Raw genomic sequence first — 18001 nt, 5'->3', positions numbered from 1 at the left:
ACTTGTTTCTAATAAATAAAATATAAGAAAAGTAATATAACTTTTAAAGGTTTGCTCTTCAATAGTTGTATTCCCCAAATACAAGTTAGGTCATATTTATCTATGTAAGATATCCTATATTTACTACTAGCAATTTTTTCTATGATATATTTCGTCTCTGCGTTGGCCGAAATCCCTCTTTGGTTACATAATGTTTCCCTGATGTTAGAAATAACATTTCTTGGAAATACGCAATATAATAATACAAATGCTCTTAGTATATATTAAAGAACTGTATTTCAAGAAGATATTTGAGGCCAGTAATCAAACTCATATTCAATACATGATTCTATAAAAGATATTAAATGAATACAGAAAATGAAGAATTGTTCATGATAAACTTGAAATGAAAAATCTGCTCAGTCTAAATTTCAGTGTTGGTATCACTTTAACAAAATCAGGTTAGATTCAAAGATACATATATGTGGGTTACATGTATATATATATTTAAAGAGAGAGAGAGTTAATCTTAAGAACAGGTATATATTTTTTACTTATTATAAACTTTTTAAAATTACAATAAAGGAAGTAAAGTAATTAAACTATGTGTTAAGAATTTGGCTGTTAGAAAAAGAAAATTATATTTCTGTTAGTGCCTGATTTAGACTACATTTTACTTATTGTTTTTAAATAACTCCCCAATTCTATTAAAGACAAAGGGAAGTTTCCTTGATGAGACACATAAATCTTGACATAAAATTTGTATTAGTACTCTCATTATTGTGGTTATATGATTTAATTCTTTATGTAAGCCTATAATATTTTCTTTCCATATCAGTCCCATTTGTCTTAACGAACATGAAAAATATAGCAAAATCAAACATTACAAATGTACTTGAAGACTGACATTGTCAAAAACATAAGTAATTCATTCCTACCTGCTTCAAAATGGTGTTTCTAATGTCCTTCCTAGGGTTAACTTGGCAAAATAGTTTTTATTTTAATAATCTAGGACTTCGGGAAAGAAGAATTTTGGGGGTCAAATCTAAATGTAGACCTCATTCTTGATTAAGCTTTGGCAGATAAAGAAAGCACAGAAACCACACTTCTTGTTTTAACTCACAATATTTATCACAGAAAACAAATTATTTTTATAGATAGAAAATGTGCAACATTGAGTATGTTATACATTTCCCTGTTATAATAAGTGAGAAAATGTAGGGTTGCCAATTCTGTCATTTTATTTATTTTTTAAAATTTTGATTTATTTGAGAGAGAGTGCAAGAGCAAAAGAGAGCACACAAGCAGGGGGAGGGGCAAAGGGAGAGGGAGAAGAGGGCTGCCCATGAGCAGGGAGCCTGATAAGGGACTCCATCCTAGATCCTCAGATCATGATCTGAGCTGAAGGCAGATGTTTAACCAACTGAGCCACCCAAGTGCCCCTCAATTCTGTCATTTTAAATAAGTGTTACTTCTCAAGAAATTTAACAATGAATACACACATTGTATGTTTTAAGTGATTTGATAGATGGAAAAAACAGGGCTGGCTAACAAATAATTAAATGACCTATACCTGGAGTGGTAATCAATAGAATAATCTTAAGAAGAAGAAAAATTATTTTGGTATTATCCAGGACTTTTTCTGTAACTTAGTACAGTTCAATATTCTTAAAATAAATTTCTCTCTTAAAAATACAAAAGGTGTGTGTGGATATTAATAAAATTAATTAAGAGAATTAATAAATATGTTAAATAACATAACTGGAATACAAAATATTTGATATCAGAAACAAATAATATGAATTTAATAATGTGACATTTACTGTAGACCATAAGTCATACATTTAAAAAATAATGATAAAATAACAGTCATAATTACAACTACAACATTTTAAGAAGAGTCAGAAGTGAAATTTGGCACAAAAGGAAGAACAGAATTGGAAAGCTAAAGTTTTGAGTCTTAAGAGGGAGATGGGATATCATGGCTGACTTTGGGGAGAAGAACTCGAGTGTTAATCTCTCTATGATTAAGCCTCTTAATGGCATGGCTAAAACTAATATTATGATCTCCTTAAGTAGATGAGTTTGTGGCTCCTCATAAAGTATCTATCAAAGTTGAATCACGAACTAAAATTTTAGTAAGTATGATGAGAAACTAAAATCTCTGATCTAACATCTGTGTTCCATTTGCCCAATATAATAACAGAGTAGATAAACCTGTTAAACCCCCTACACTTAAATAGCCCCCAAATCATTGGCTGTCAGCCTTGAGGACTTCATGACATAGATCTGGGTCCCATATAGCGTTAAGGGATTAAAACCTGTAAATTTTGAGGCAAGTGGTGTTTATAAATAGGAAACTGGAAACAAGTGTGGGTATATTTTCCCAGCTGGATTCATTCATTGATCACTAATTCCTTCAAGTCTGTTACAGAAAAACTGAGTTTACAAATGGCCATTATCAGTCCTAGGGGATATCACTTCGAAAAATTATAGTTGTGTTTTCAGTATCTATAATCATAGAACCCCTGCGTTTTAGCTTTGCTGCAAGATCATCTGGGATAACCTTATACCTCTTAGTTTTTCTTAAAACTAGGTGACTTTTTTACTAAATTCTGGTTAATGGGATGTGAGTACAGTGGCCAAATAAATGCAATAATTTCAGAAAAGCAACAAATATATTCTTCCAACATTTTAACATAAGTATGTTCAAATAGTACATGAGATATATTTGTATTAAAAATGATGTATACAATTTCCATGCTGTTTTCATCAAGCAAATAAAAATCTCTCTCTCTCTCCTTCTTATCCAGGTTCCTTGAATATGGTTAACATAGTTCCATTTTGTAAAATTGTAAAATCCAGATGTGGACATCACACTAAAACCAAGACAGGAGGAGGCAGAGTGTTAGATCACATTTCGCTCCAGATATCTCTTAAAACCTTAAAAGGCCTATCATGGGTTAAATCCAGGATATTACATTGGAGAAAATAAACTCAATTCTGTTTAAGCTACAAATTTTGTTCTCTATTATGTAATAAAATTATATCCTAGCTAATATATCACTGTACTAACAGAAGTCATCCTGATTGTCATTAATTAGTCCTAAATTATTTTCTTTTCCCCCTTCTCTCTTTTTATCCTTTACTTGATAATTTGAGGTAAATTGTACTGTTTGTCACAATTGCTAATAGCCTAATTATGATTAATTGCTTTCCTTCTATGTTCATCAATTGGCCTTAATAAATTGAAAGCAATTTAAACTGTCTTGCCCTGAAGACCCTTATCATAATTATGTAAGTACAAAAATAACTGAATATTTAGTAAAGATATTTCAAAAATGAGTAATGAAATGAATTTTTTAATTAGTATACTTTTTAAAATAACACCTATTTTATTAGAGAACTTTTGGGTTCACAACAAAATTGAAGGGAAAGTACAAAAATGTGTCATATACTCCCAACACATACATTCTCTCCCCCATTTTCTGCATCCACCACTGGAATAGTACATTCATTACAACTGATAAACCTACATTGTCCCATAATTATCACCAAAAGTCCATAGTTTAAATAATGGTTCACTTTGGTGTTGCACATTTCTCGAGTCTGGACAAATGTATAAAATGTATTCATCATTATGACAAAACATTTTCACTGATTCAAAAATCTTCTGTGGCCCATCTAGTCATTTCTCCCTTCTCCCTAACCCCTGACAACCACTGATCTTTTAACTGTCTCTATAGTTCTGCCTTTTCCAGTAAGTCACATAGTAGTTGGAATCATACAGAATGTAATCTTTTCATACTGGCTTTTTTCACTCAGTATTACGCATTTAAGTTTCCTTTATGTCTTTTTCTGGCCTGATAGCTCATTTCTTTTTAGCATGCAATAATATTCCATTATCTGGATGACTACAGTTTATCTGTTGGCCCAGTGAAGAATATCTTGCTTGCTTACAAGCTTGGCCAAATAGGAATAAAGCTGCTATTAAAAAAATGCAGGTTTTTGAATGGACTAAGTTTCAACTGCTTTGAGTAAATACCAAGTAGTACAATTGCTGGATCATGTGATAAAAGTATGTTTAGCTTTGTAAAAAAGCACCTTAAGGTCTTCCAGAGTGGCTGTACCATTTTGCATTCTTAAAAGCCAAGAATGAGCGTTCTTGTTGCTCCATATCTTTGTCAGCAACTGGTGTTGACAGTGTTCCAGATTTTGGCCATTCTAATATATGTAGTGTGTAATGGTACCTTATTGTTTTAATTTGCATTCTCCTGATAGCATACGATATTGAGCATCTTTTCATGAACTTATTTGCCACTTGGTGATGGGTCTGCCAAACTCTTTGGCCAAATTTTAATCAAATTGTTTGTTTTCTTATTGTAGAGTTTTAAGAGTTATTCATATATTTTAATAAGCTGCTGAGAGTTTGTCATGAGTGAGTCAAATGCCTTTCAGCCTATATTGATATGATCATATGATTTTTCCTTTTTAGCTTGATATGATAATTACATAATTGATTTTCAAATGTTGAACCCGCCTTATATACCTGAGATATCAGATGACCATAGTGGGTAATTTATACATACTTAGCTTCAATTTGCTAATATTTTGTTGAGAATTTTTGCATCTACCTTTGTAAGAAATACTGCTCTGTAGTTTTCTTGTAATATATTTGTCTGGCATGGGTAATAGGCAAATGCTGTTCTAATAGAATTAGTTTGAAAGTATTCCTTATGCTTAAATCTTCTGGAAGAGATAGTTGAGAATTGATATTTTCCTCCTAAAATTTTGGTAGAACTCACCAATGAACCCATTTTTACTTGGTGCTGTCCTGGAAGATTTTTAATCACTGATACAATTTATTTAGCAGATGTAGGCCTATTCAAATTGTCTCTTCTTGTGTGAGTTTTGGCAGACTGTGCCTTTTAAGAAACTTATCTATTTTGGGGCCCCTGGGTGGCTCAGTTGGTTAAGCCCCTGCCTTCAGCTCAGGTCATGATCCCAGGGTCCTGGGATCCAGTCCTGCAACAGGCTCCTGGTTCAGCAGTAAGCCTGCTTCTCCCTCTCCTGCTTTCCCTGCCTCTGCTCTCTCTCTCTCTGTCAAATAAATAAAGTCTTTTTAAAAAAAGAAATTGATCTATTTCACCTAGGTTATCAGATTTGTAGGCACAGAGTTGTTCACAATATGTCTTTGTGCCTTTTAAGAAATTGATCGATTTCACTAGGTTATCAGATTTGTAGACATAAAATTGTTCACAATATGTCTTTTTTATCTTTTTAATGTGAATGGAATGTATAGTGATGCACCCTCTTTCATTTGTGATACTAGTAACTTGTGTCGTCTCTCTCTTTTTTCTTTGTTAGTCTGGTTCAAGACTTATTGACTTTATTGATCTCTTCAAAGTGCCAATTTGGTTTTTGCTGATTTCCCCTATTTATTTCTTGTTTTCCATTTCATTATTTCTGCTTTCATTTTTATTATTAATTTTCTTCTGCTTAGTTCAGATTAAATTTGTTCTTCTTCTTATAGTTTACTATGATGGAATCTTAGATGATTGATTTTAGATTTTCCTGTGCTTTCTCATACACACATTAAATGCTATAAATTTCACTCTAAATACTGTTTTTCATGTATCTCACAAACTTTTATAAGTTACATTCTCATTTTCATTTAGCTAAAATGTAGTTTAAAATGTTTCATGTTTAGTGTTCTCGCTATCTTAATTTGTGGTTTAATGCCTGAGATTAATTAGGGGAAATTAATTGTTTCAAATAAGTCTTTTGTACCTTTCTTTCTTTTCCTCTGGCATCCCATTATACATTTGATACACCTTTTGTAGTTGTCTAAAAGTTGCTGGATCTTGTGTTTCATTTTTTCAGTCTTTGTTTTCTTTGCTTTTTTCATTTGGAAATTCTGATATATCCTCCATATCAGATTTTTTTTTTCTCAGCTGTATCCAGTCTACTGATGAGCCCATGAAAGGCATTCATTTCTATAGCAGTGTTTTTTATCTCTAGCATTTTTTTTTTTTTTTTCTTAGAATTTCCATCTCTCTGCTTATGTTGCTTATCTGTTCTTACATGCTATCTGCTTTATCCATCAGAGTGCCCATGGCATTTTAATCATAGCTGTTTAATCACTGTTGTTTTAAACATCCAGTTCAATAATTTTAACATCTGTGTCATGTATGGTTCTCATGCTTGCTCTGACACTTCAAATTGTGTTTCTTTGCCTTTTGGTAAACCTTGTATTTCTTTTTTTTCCTGATAGCAGAGCATGGCGTAGTGGGTAAAAAAAGTTGCTATATGTGGACCTTTAGTTCTGTGTTGGTGATGTGTCAGGAGGGAAGCATTCTATAGCACTATAGAATGGTCTCAGTCTTTTAATAAGCTTATGCCTCTGGACTCAACTTCACATGATTCTCAGTTTTTTTCTTCCCGCTTAGGTAGGACAGGATGGCTAAAGTGGCTTGCAATTGGGTTTTTTCCTTTCCTTTAGATCAGTTAGGCTATGATAATAATCGAGCTTTTGTTAACTAATTTCCCCTGAGAACAGGTATTGTTAAGAACAGTGATATAATACTTTTTATTGATACTGTTATATTCCTGATATTCTAAAACCACATATTTCAATCAGCAAAATTTTCAATTTCAATTATTTTGATATGTCTTTCCATGATGCAACGAAAATATTTTATTAAAAAATAAACCCTTCCATTTAGAAGAGTCAGAAGTTTAGTGAAGTCTAATCATTTTTTCTCTTTTTTTAAATCTAAGAAGTGGATATTAATAGCCAGTAGTCCTAGAAAACAACCATTTGTTTGAAAATATAAGAGAGATAAGACTGAAAAATAGAAGTAATTTACACCATCTGAAAATCATTATAACATGATTAATCTAAGCCTATCCCTGTCTAATTAATTCCCATCTGCAGGTTAGACTTTAAAATATTCACAGACTCAAGTTAGCCCAGATCTACAGTATTCTGGTCATGCAATACAGAGATCAGATTTACATCTCATATTCTCCAGCTCTGACTCCACTCATTTCCTCTTCCTCTCCCCCCACCCCACATCTTTCTGTTGTGTGTGCACATGTGCACCAGTTTAGCTAAGATATAATAGCATGTTCAGGTACCAGTATCCATTTCTCAATAGCACTGGGTCCTTGGGTCCTAAAATAATAAAAATTAAGTAAGAACATTTGTCTTCCCTAATTTTTATTTTATTGGCACATGGAATAACCTGTGGAATAGGAGAAAAAGAATGTCTATTCAAGCCTAAAGGAACAATATTGAATATCACACAGATTTAAGAGAAATATAATTTCCCCCCCAACAGAACATGTTGACTTCTAATATACATGTAATGGAAGGGAAAGGATAGTTACAAACCATGAAAGTAGTAGCAGAATAATTTAGCTTGTTATGGTCCTTTTATCATTTTTCCTAGGAGACCCTTCAGAATATTCTCCTTTGAAACTGTTATATTTTATTTATTCAGCACCAACTATACACATTGTAATATATGGATTTAAATATGGGAATTTTGTATTGTAATACTGTAGCAGATTGTCTTTAATAGAGAAGATGAATAAAAATGACAAAATGTTACATATCATTTGAAGGAACATGTGACCTTATAAGGTGTTAATTGGATGACTGTGATCAACAGCCAGGGAAATACATACTGGTCAGTTCTTACACTACTGAGTGCAGATTTGGAGGAATATGAAACACTGTCTAAGATTGAGAGACATAATCCCAGAGTCTAATGCCCAAAAGGTGAGAAGACCAAAATATTCTCAGTTTCAAGATTCCATCCTAACATGATACATGGAGTATACCGACCATATGTATACATGTATTATTTTTTCTTTTTCAACTCATTAAACATTTAGTTAAACAGCTAATATAAGTGACCGTGAGAGTATAAAATACTAAATGAATATACATATTACACACACACACGCGCACACAAAACCTTTCTTACTTTCTGAAAAAAAAGTTGTTGGCTTATCACATATTTTCCCCATCTCATTTTGAAAGTAGCCATTTTACCAAAGTCCCCTTTCTCCTTTTCATGAAAAATGTTACTTAGAAATTAAGATTTGTGGGGGCGCCTGAGTGGCTCAATCAGTTAAGCATCTGCCTTCAGCTCAGGTGATGATCTCTGGGTCCTGGGATCCCTGCTCAGCGGGGAGCTTGCTTTTCCCCTCTCCCCTGCTCTCTCTTGTGCATGCTCTCTCTCAAATAAATAAATGAAATCTTTAAGAAAAAAAAAGTTAATATCTGTGTACTATGGTTGTTCATCACTAGCAGAATATCATCGTTTCTAGGTTGTTTCAGCAGGCAATTCACAGGTTTATAGATCGATATGGATAGTTACAATTCTACTCCACAGTAGCAGAATTTTTCCCTGTCTCCCCTCATTCATCATGTCCTTCACATACAAGGAAATGCTGGAACCAAAAATATAAATTTTTTTTTCATTTATTTAATTCTATAATATACACAAACAGCCTCAGAATTCCTAAAACCCCCTAAACAGTATTATATCTGCATATGTCTCATAATGGCCAACTTAAGATAGATTAAATAAAAATTCTGGGTGAAAGCAAGTTTGGTGTGATAGTAACTGTGTGTGGTATTTCTGGCTGTCTTTGTTCATCCATCAGTCCATTCTTCAGACTGTGGTTAGAGTTCCAATTATTTTATTTTCTCATTTCAAATAATCAAATTACCTTTCACAGTCATAAAATAATGTTAAAAGTACATACTCTGCCATTTGAATATGTTGGCTATTTATTATCCATCTTATATTCCATATCTACTTCTCTATACTCATTTCACCCCACTTTTAGCTATGTTGGTTTCCAATATTTACTACAAAGATCCTGCTATTATTTCCCACTCCTGAGCTTTTACCTAGGATGCTGTTTCTGTTAAAAAAAAAAAAAAACCCTCTTTTTCTTCTCCATTACTAAATCCCACTCAACATTCAAACTTGAATCTAGTTGTTTTTTTTTTTAAGATTTTATTTATTTATTTGATAGAGAGAGAGACAGCCAGTGAGAGAGGGAACACAAGCAGGGGGAGCAGGAGAGGAAGAAGCAGGCTGCCAGTGGAGGAGCCCGACGCGGGAATCGATCCCAGGATCCCAGGATCACGCACTGAGCCGAAGGCAGACGCATACCGACTGAGCCACCCAAGCGCCCCGTGAATCTAGTTTTTGATAAAAGGTCTTTGGAAAAAAAAATCAAACGCTTTTTCAAAACATTTTGGGACATTAACATAACCTTCTATCATATTTTGAAAAATAATTCAAGCAAATATTTAACAGGGTCCTAATATGACCCTTTTGGGGTTGCTCTTTAAGGCATCACTTATAACATATTTTTATATTATAACTGTTTTGCACATAGAATAGATTTTAATTTCAAAGGAGACTGACTTGATCAATATGTGATAATTAAATTGATGTGCTGTAAGAGAATTTTATGAGAATTCTTCAATGACTGGTACAGTTAGGGACACTACAAACAACATATTTAATTTGTTACTTAATCAGCAATATTACACATTGTTTTATGAGAAATGTGTTGTGATCATAAACACATTTGAACACACAGCTGTCTGTAAATCAATTCCATAAATAACTTTTAAAACTAACACATTTCAAATGACTGCCTTTCAGCACGTTTTTAACTTCATTGGTAATATGAAGTAATGATCATTTTACAAAAGTCAGCATAATGCGTTGGATGAATTAGCTATCAGTCCAAATGAGATCAACATTATAGTGCAACTGGAAGAAAACATATTGGACTTGTTGATAAATAGCGCTACCTCAGCAACTTCAAGTCAGTCATGAATAGGCATACAGGAAATCCAAGAAATAACATAGATTTTTAAAACCAATTTTAAGCTATGAACTTTGCTGTATATGTGTGTTTGTTTGAAGATTCTTAACAAAGCAAATACACACAGAAACACGCATGTGTATACAAATTTATCAAAAACCCTATAGTTTCTATTGAGCTTTGCAAATATTTAATCTTCTTGATATGCCAGATACCTGGAGCCTCTGTTTATCTGTTGTTACTCTAAGAAATAGGGATTTCACAGCATGCATATCACTGAACGAGTCACTACATGAGCCAATTATCAGGGTCATCTAAAAAGTGCACTGCTTTCCTGCTGTTCAAAAAACTTTAAATTCAGCAGGAAGAACATATATTCTATGTAAATTCTTTCCTTTTACAGAAAGAATTAGTGGATTAAATGGGAAAAGAAAGAAATATGCCTCACTGGATGGATAATGCAAGTTTCTAAATATTACCTGTTAAAACATTTAACCTTCTTTAAGCATCATCTTTATGTTATCTCACTATAGAAACTAGAATATTTTATATTGCTTGAATGAACAATTCAAAGCTCTTCAGCATTTCAGTCAAAACTTGCTCATCATTTGGTTAAAATACTTAGCATAATCTTACTTCTCAGCAATGTCAATATCAACAGATATAGAGATACAGATATATATAAATTATCAAAATTTATCAAGTATGTACCTTAACATATTAAGATACTATGCACTAAGTGCCTAAAGTCCTTATTTTAAATGCTGAATTTGCTCAAAGAGACTTCATGGTAATATCATATAGGTTAATTGGCCTATATGTTTTGATGCTCATTAAATTTAACCCATTATGCTGGACTTAGGGTTAAAATATTCTTTGAAATTTGATAACACTATTATTATGATTGCTTATTTTATTTCATTAAATTTTCCTCCTCCCAACACTGCTAGGCTGTTCAGTTTCCTCTCTTATGTTTCAAATAGTCCTTAACGACACTATATTCTTTTCTCACATATATCTCAACATACACAGTCTCAATCATCCCAGCATTGTTTTAGATTACAACCTTTGTCATAGCAACCAGTATATTGTTATCTGTCCATTTAGTGTTTTTCATACCCTATTCAGGTCATGATCATTTCTTGTTTCTGTGCAATTTAAGGACTTGCATATAATATTTCATGTAAAAAATAGTTTTCCATACTTCCCTACATATTGTACAAAGTACAATTAACTAAGAAGATTTGAGTTGACAATTTAAATTTTCATTCAAAATATCTTTGGGAAGAAATTGGGAAGACAATGATCATTGTATGATTTTCTTTTGGATAAGGAATAGCTTATCATCTTCACTTCTGAAATAATAATTTCTCTTTATGCCACTTACTCTAAATATCACAGCCATAAACTGTCTTAAACGCTTATATTTTCTCTATTGCTAGTTTCTTAGATGAAGTGTCATCATCTTTCACTATAATCACATTATGTCCTCAAAAGTGGCTTATACAATTCCATCTACTAGAAAACACTTCCTGACTGTTGTAAATTCTTGCTTAAATATTTTCCACAATTATTGTATTTTTAAATGTAGGGGCCCAAATGTGCTTTGATTTAGATGGCAATGTTCACATATATTGTGCATACTTATCTAGATAACCACAGCTGGACTATCTATGTCTATGAGATACCAGTGTGTAGTATATTAATAATCAAATTCACACAATGCACACAAATTTGTGACCTAATAATATATACAAAAAAAAATAAAGAAAGAGCACTTGATAATTTACTTGACTGCATCAAACAAGGTCCACATGATACCATGTATATTATTGTATGAACAAAGTGTTGGCAGATATTTGAATAAATAAAAAGTTGTATGAGAATTGTGGATTTTACCATGTTAGGTTCCACATATAATTTTTTCTGTAAATATTTGTGAGGTTTGTTCTGGGATATAATTAATTTAGATATTGAATGTTCAGGTTCATTATGGTTTTATGATTTTCTTGGTGTGTCTAGAAGAGTGATCTGTATAGGGCATTTTATTCCTGATTTCTGAGGAAAATTATCCCAAGTATTCTATCCAATATCATATAAATTATTAAGTTTGTCTGGTCTAGCTGGCGGGAATAGACAGTTACTTAGCCTCGTATGAACACTGGGCACTGTTCTCTAACCTTTTCAGATTTTATTTTTAACTCAGCTTTGGATAGTTTTCTCAAACATTTGGGCTTATCAGTATTCAGGTTCTATTTAGATATTCAGAATTCTCTCTTTGTGAAGATCTCCCCTTTCCAGTAATCTGTGTTGTAATTCTCAGCCCCATTTTTCTTTTTGAACCTTCAGCTCTGTCTCCTCACCTCAACTCATGGAGTTCTCTGGACTCTTGTCTTGCTTTCCCCTTCTCTACCCCAGCATGGGACTTCTCCCAAGGCAGTTAGTGAAAAAAAGTATCTTGTTTGTTTCCTATCAGTCAGAAAACATTACTCATTGTCATCTGGTGTCTTGAAAACCATTGCATATGTTCATAAAGGTGACATAGACAAATAAAGATAGAAATAGATGATATGGATGGTATGAATAATAGAAATAGATAAAGAAAAATATACAGATATATATACTCAAGGTTTTTTGGATGTTTCAGATAGGTGGGTAAATCAGGTCACTGATATTGCATCTTGGACAGAAGTGGGAGCCCCTCAGAATGTATTTATTTTAAATGTGTCTATTTTTCAGGGTACCTGGGTGGTTCAGTCAGTTGAGCATCCAGCTCTTAGTTTCAATTCAGGTGATGATCTCAGGTTGTGAGAGAGAACCCGATGATGTTTCCTGCTCAGTGCAGAGCCAGCCTGAGATTCTCTCTCTCCCTCTCCCTCTGCCCCTCTCCCAACTGGCACACGTGCCTGTGTACTCTCTAAATAAATAAATAAAATCTTTTTTAAAAGTGTCCATTTTTCAAGTTTAAGAGAAATGATTGAGAAATATTGAAATATTAGATTGTTGTACATAATAAGCTCTTCTTTCACATAAGGTACAAGGAAGCCTGAGCTGTAATGGCCACGGAACTTCAATTTTTCTCATCACAAAATCACTTGATGACCTAATAAAAACACAATTACCTATAGCATTGCTCTAAACCAGCTGAAGCTGAATCTCTGAGTTTAGGCCATATGAGTAAGTATCACAATTATTTTTATTTTTATACTCCTAAATTTCGAAAGCTCCTATTCTAGATTACTCGTATCTTCTCTCTTCTTCTTAGTAATCCTGTTTTTTAATCATATGAACTGTTTTTAACTGTTGCAGATCACAGCATCGTCAACTGAAGACATGGATATAAGTAACATTTATTGAGGACCTAGTATGCATTTACCACTGTGCAAGGTATAGCTCAGGCATTATTTCATTCAATAGTAAGTATTATACATTATTTTTAATGAGAAATCAAAGGTTATTTGCATATCTCTTTGAACAGAATCTTAGAGATCATTTTTCAAATTCCGTATGTCTGACTTCGAAGGTAACATTTCTCCATGAAGCCTCTGCACTATGCGACCTGACCGTATTCCTTGCCTTTGTACTTTCTTTCTAAGCCATTACAAAATATCTTTGCTTTGCTTCATCAATTTCTTTCCATTCCCCTCCTTGAACTGGCCCTGTGTTTTGTTGTGTGTCATGTGTTCCTACAGTGATAGAGCATCTCGATCTATCCTCACAGGGTGTCCAATTGAAAAAAGATACAGATTTTCGGTATAACATGGAAGTATCCATAACACCAGTAAAGTTCTACAGACAAAAAATCAACTACACCAATAAAGAATTTTTAATTATTCATCTATATAATTATTTCTTAAAATAAAAATAAGAAATGCAGAACCTATTAATAGATAAAATCATCAAGTATTATTTAATGCTTTGGGAATATACTTCTGAGTCAATAATGTAACTTTTTCAAGATGCTCCTCTTAAAGTCAATTAAAATATAAATTGAATAATATTTACTAGAAGAGCAATGTATATCAAGAAACGATTTATTCTGCTAGCATAAATGACCATCGAAATAATAACATCAGATTTTCAGTTATGCATTTAAGTCAATTCATATTTATTTGAGATTGCAAAACCTATAACCATGAATAGTATTAAAACTTTTTCAGAAGCAATAAAGATGTAAGTATGCATGATCATTTAGAAATAAAATTTACACTGAATGTCTTAAATTAAAAACATAATAAAAAACTAGATCAGCTTTTTAAAAGTTAAATAATTACAGCTGGAGAACACTTGAAAGCTATTTCCAAATCTAATATTTTTAACTTGCTGTGTAGGCATTGTTTGTTCAATTGTTGCCTTATCTTTATAAATAGAATAGTTTATGCATTCAACAAATGTATGAGGAATCACATTTTATAAAAAAAGAAAAAGTTTATTTTATCTTCTCTGGCCAACATAAATTTTCATAAACTCTTTGGGTATTTAGCTAATAATGATTTCTCATTAAAAAAATCTTCTAAAACTTTTTGGAATAACTTATAAAGGTCCTTGTGGCTTGCATTTTATTTCATATCATATTTTAACCATACTCTATTGCTATTTAAGAGAAGAATAGCTAAAGGGTAATATGTGTATACAGAAATGTATAAGTAGCTATGGTAGTATACATGAGTATGACTTATAGCTTTGTAATGTTATAAGGCTGTTGGCAAACAGGCAAAAATTGTGAAAATTACGATATCCTCCTCTTAAATAAATTTATTTATTTATTTTGAAAGACTTTATTTATTTGAGAGAGAGAGAGAATGAGCAGGGTGAAGGCAGAGGAAGAGGGAGAGGGAGAAGCAGACTCCCCACCGAGCAGGGAGTCCAACAGGGGGCTCCATATCAGGACCCTGTGGTCATGAGCAGAGCTGAAGACAGATGCTTAACTGACTGAGCCACCCACAGCCACAACTTCATAACAAAGATATTTTGTCCATCAACGTGTATTTTGTGAGGAATAATGAGTAATTCCATTCTGAATATTATAAAAGATAATAAAAAGTTTTAGTCTTTTATTGTCATACATCTTAATGCATCCTTAGAGAGCCCTCTAAAATATCATATGCATTATTACTTTACCTGATTCCCCTCCTATAGGACTACAGTTCAGCAATAATATTGAATATATTGTATTACACTTGTTCATATCTGTAAAGGCAAAACTTATACCTCTCTTTAGCCTTGTATCCCTAGCAACTAATTTAGAACCTGGCTTTGAGTATGTGCTTAAAAAACATTTATTTGTTTTAGAATTATGATGAAAAGATGATTAGATTTTCATTCTCAAAAAAATTAGGATTTCACAGAAAAGATAAGTTTCAACTGTTTGAATCAATCAAAAGCAGTCCAGATAAAGTGCTCAATAAGTAGCATATAACATAAGGAGTTGGGTGGATAGAATGGCTTTATAACATTTTTGGATATAATTTGTAAATTGTGTAAAACTATGTAATTATGTAAAACTGAAGTTTTAGCAGTCTTCCTTCCACGAGAATCAGATATTAAATCCATTAAAAGTTTACAATGATTCACTAGAAAGATGAAAATAAGCCAATTTAAAAAATGGCAAGCATGTGCTTCAGTTTTCACAGCTTAGTATAGCACTGTTCTATTTTCAATGCTACATTTATCTTTCTTAATGCGGGATTGACTCCAATTGGCTAAAAATACTGCACCCTTTTTAGTTCAATATTTGAGGTTCAAAAAATTGTTCATTTTAAATATTGGGTTAAGTTGTGTCTGATTTTAAATTCCATCATTTATAATACACACAGACATGAATGTGCTTCTTTAATAGCACAGACTAAAAAAGCACTGTTTGTTTGTTTATCCTATTCTGATGATTATAATCTGGACTGCATTTTTAAAGTAGGGTTAATTTAATCCAGTTATTTATGTATGAATAGATCCATATGTGTTCTTAAATTGGGAATTATCATGCCACCATGTTCGGAAATATAAACTGGGCCAATATTTCAATGCATTACTTTAAACAGTACTATACGATAAGATTTTTCAACTTGGAGTTCCTGCTCAACATATAAATAGCTCCAATACTACACTGGTATAAAAAAATAATTGTCTTTCCTCTAGACACCTTGGATTCATGTTCCCCTTGGGTTGAATACTAGTAGTATCAATCATTCTAAGATGCTAATATATTATTTCTGAGATTGATGGCCCTACTAACCTTATCGTCTGTACATATACAAAAGCCAGAAATTCCTTTTGGTGAACAGCCTTATGTGGTTGATTTTGATCAAGATCTGTCTTTCTTCCAATGAGTTCTATAACTGCTGACTGCTTGCTTTATGGAATTAACCTAGAAAACAGTTCACTCCCTTTTGAAAATGTGGGCTTATTTTGTGTCAGTTATTTCTGTTGCAATTAATGTTCCTCAAAAAATTAGCTTTACCTGTCTTTCCAATTGTTTAATGTTTATCCAAGCTACTCTTGCTATCTAAGCATCCATTTTATTTGGCTAAGCTGCATACAGGGACCTTATTTCAGCACTAGCCCCTCATGCAAGCACATGCCCTAGAGAGCTGCCCAAAAAGTCACAAGCAAATGTAAATTGCTGATATGATTTCTCCAAAATCCCTTGTGATCAACAGTCTTCCCAGCTTGCCAGAGCCTTTCCTTTGTGCACTTCTCAGATTAGATCACTATGGAGTTTACCAAAACCTCATTCTTTTGATTTGCATTGAATAATCTGTCCCTAGTCCGGGAACCCCAAAGCGCTCCACCAACAGGCCCTAATAAATGCATTTGCCTCTTGTCCTGCCACTTGCTCTCCCTGTACCCTGCACTGACCTTCCTGGGTAGCCCCTCAAGTCGAGCCATATAACTCCTTCAGGACTTAAAAGTAATAAAATTTATCTGTTTCTATTTATCTTGTGGTCTTCTGTTGAACTTTGGCTCACCATCTGCCACCCTATGCTTTACATAGCAAATGTTAATTTAACAAAATCATTACACCAGTATGCAGAAGATAAGATCTCTCCATTAAGGAAACGTGTAAAAAGCACTTTGAATAGAGAACATAATGGTTTTTTGAGTGTATGTTATCTGAAAATAATGAATGATATCCTGAATCATGTTCTTAAATACATAATGTTGATTATGGAAAGATGCTATTATTGTGCTTGTAGTACTGTAGGTAATTTTACAATTATTGAATGAAAAATGTTTGTACTTAGTTAGCCATAAAAATATTTATTATTAGTCCTGAAAACAAAATCTCTTTTCCTCATCAAAATATGTAGGAACAATCATCTTAGCTCTTGCTTTTCCTTACTGGGATATTAAGACAATGAAGTAATATGTTTAGAAAACTGTTCTAATATATTCGCTGAAAATTGGAGCAGAGAAATAATGTGGTAACTATATAAGGATAGACCATCAAGATAAATGTTTGTGTCTTTTTCTTTAAATGTGATATATTAGGGTACAGATTTAAGCTTAAAAGGATTGATCTAGTTGAGTTAAGGGACTAATCTAGTAAAATAAAAAACAATTTCACTGTAAAGGATGGAGGGAAAAGCAGCAAGAAACTCCATGAATTCTGTATAGAGAGTGAGAAAATTTCACCAATGAAAGGATTAGATAGATATAGATAGGTTAAAAAAAATCATAAGAATACAGGTGACACATTATAGGTATCGAAGTAAATAGACTGTATACTTTGGTTAGATTTGATAATATGAATTTGTTTTCCCATGATTACAACTATTTTCTTGGTGAAATAGGAGGAAGTAATTGGTTGAAATTGAGAGAAGGCAGCAGATATTGTAGAATTTTTTAAAAAGTGGAATGTGAGAAGTGAGTGTGAATTTATTACAGAAACATTATTAATCAAGAATTAGATATTAGATAAATTCACTTTGGAAGGAAATTGCTTGTGTTTTTATCTTGTTCTTTCCATTCACTACTATCTGAAACAAGTTACTTAATATTCCTATGCCTGTATAGAAATCCTCTCTGTATATTTGTGATAATAATAACTTCATCACAATGCATTTGTGATGATTAAATTTGTTTACGTATTTATTGTATAGAAGTATATCTGTTTTACAGTTTCATTCATTAGTAAGCACTTAAAATTTGTAGTTATATT

Source organism: Ailuropoda melanoleuca, chromosome 7 (genome assembly GCF_002007445.2).
Source record: "Ailuropoda melanoleuca isolate Jingjing chromosome 7, ASM200744v2, whole genome shotgun sequence".
NCBI lineage: Eukaryota > Metazoa > Chordata > Mammalia > Carnivora > Ursidae > Ailuropoda > Ailuropoda melanoleuca.
Note: the sequence above shows the minus strand (reverse complement) of the source record.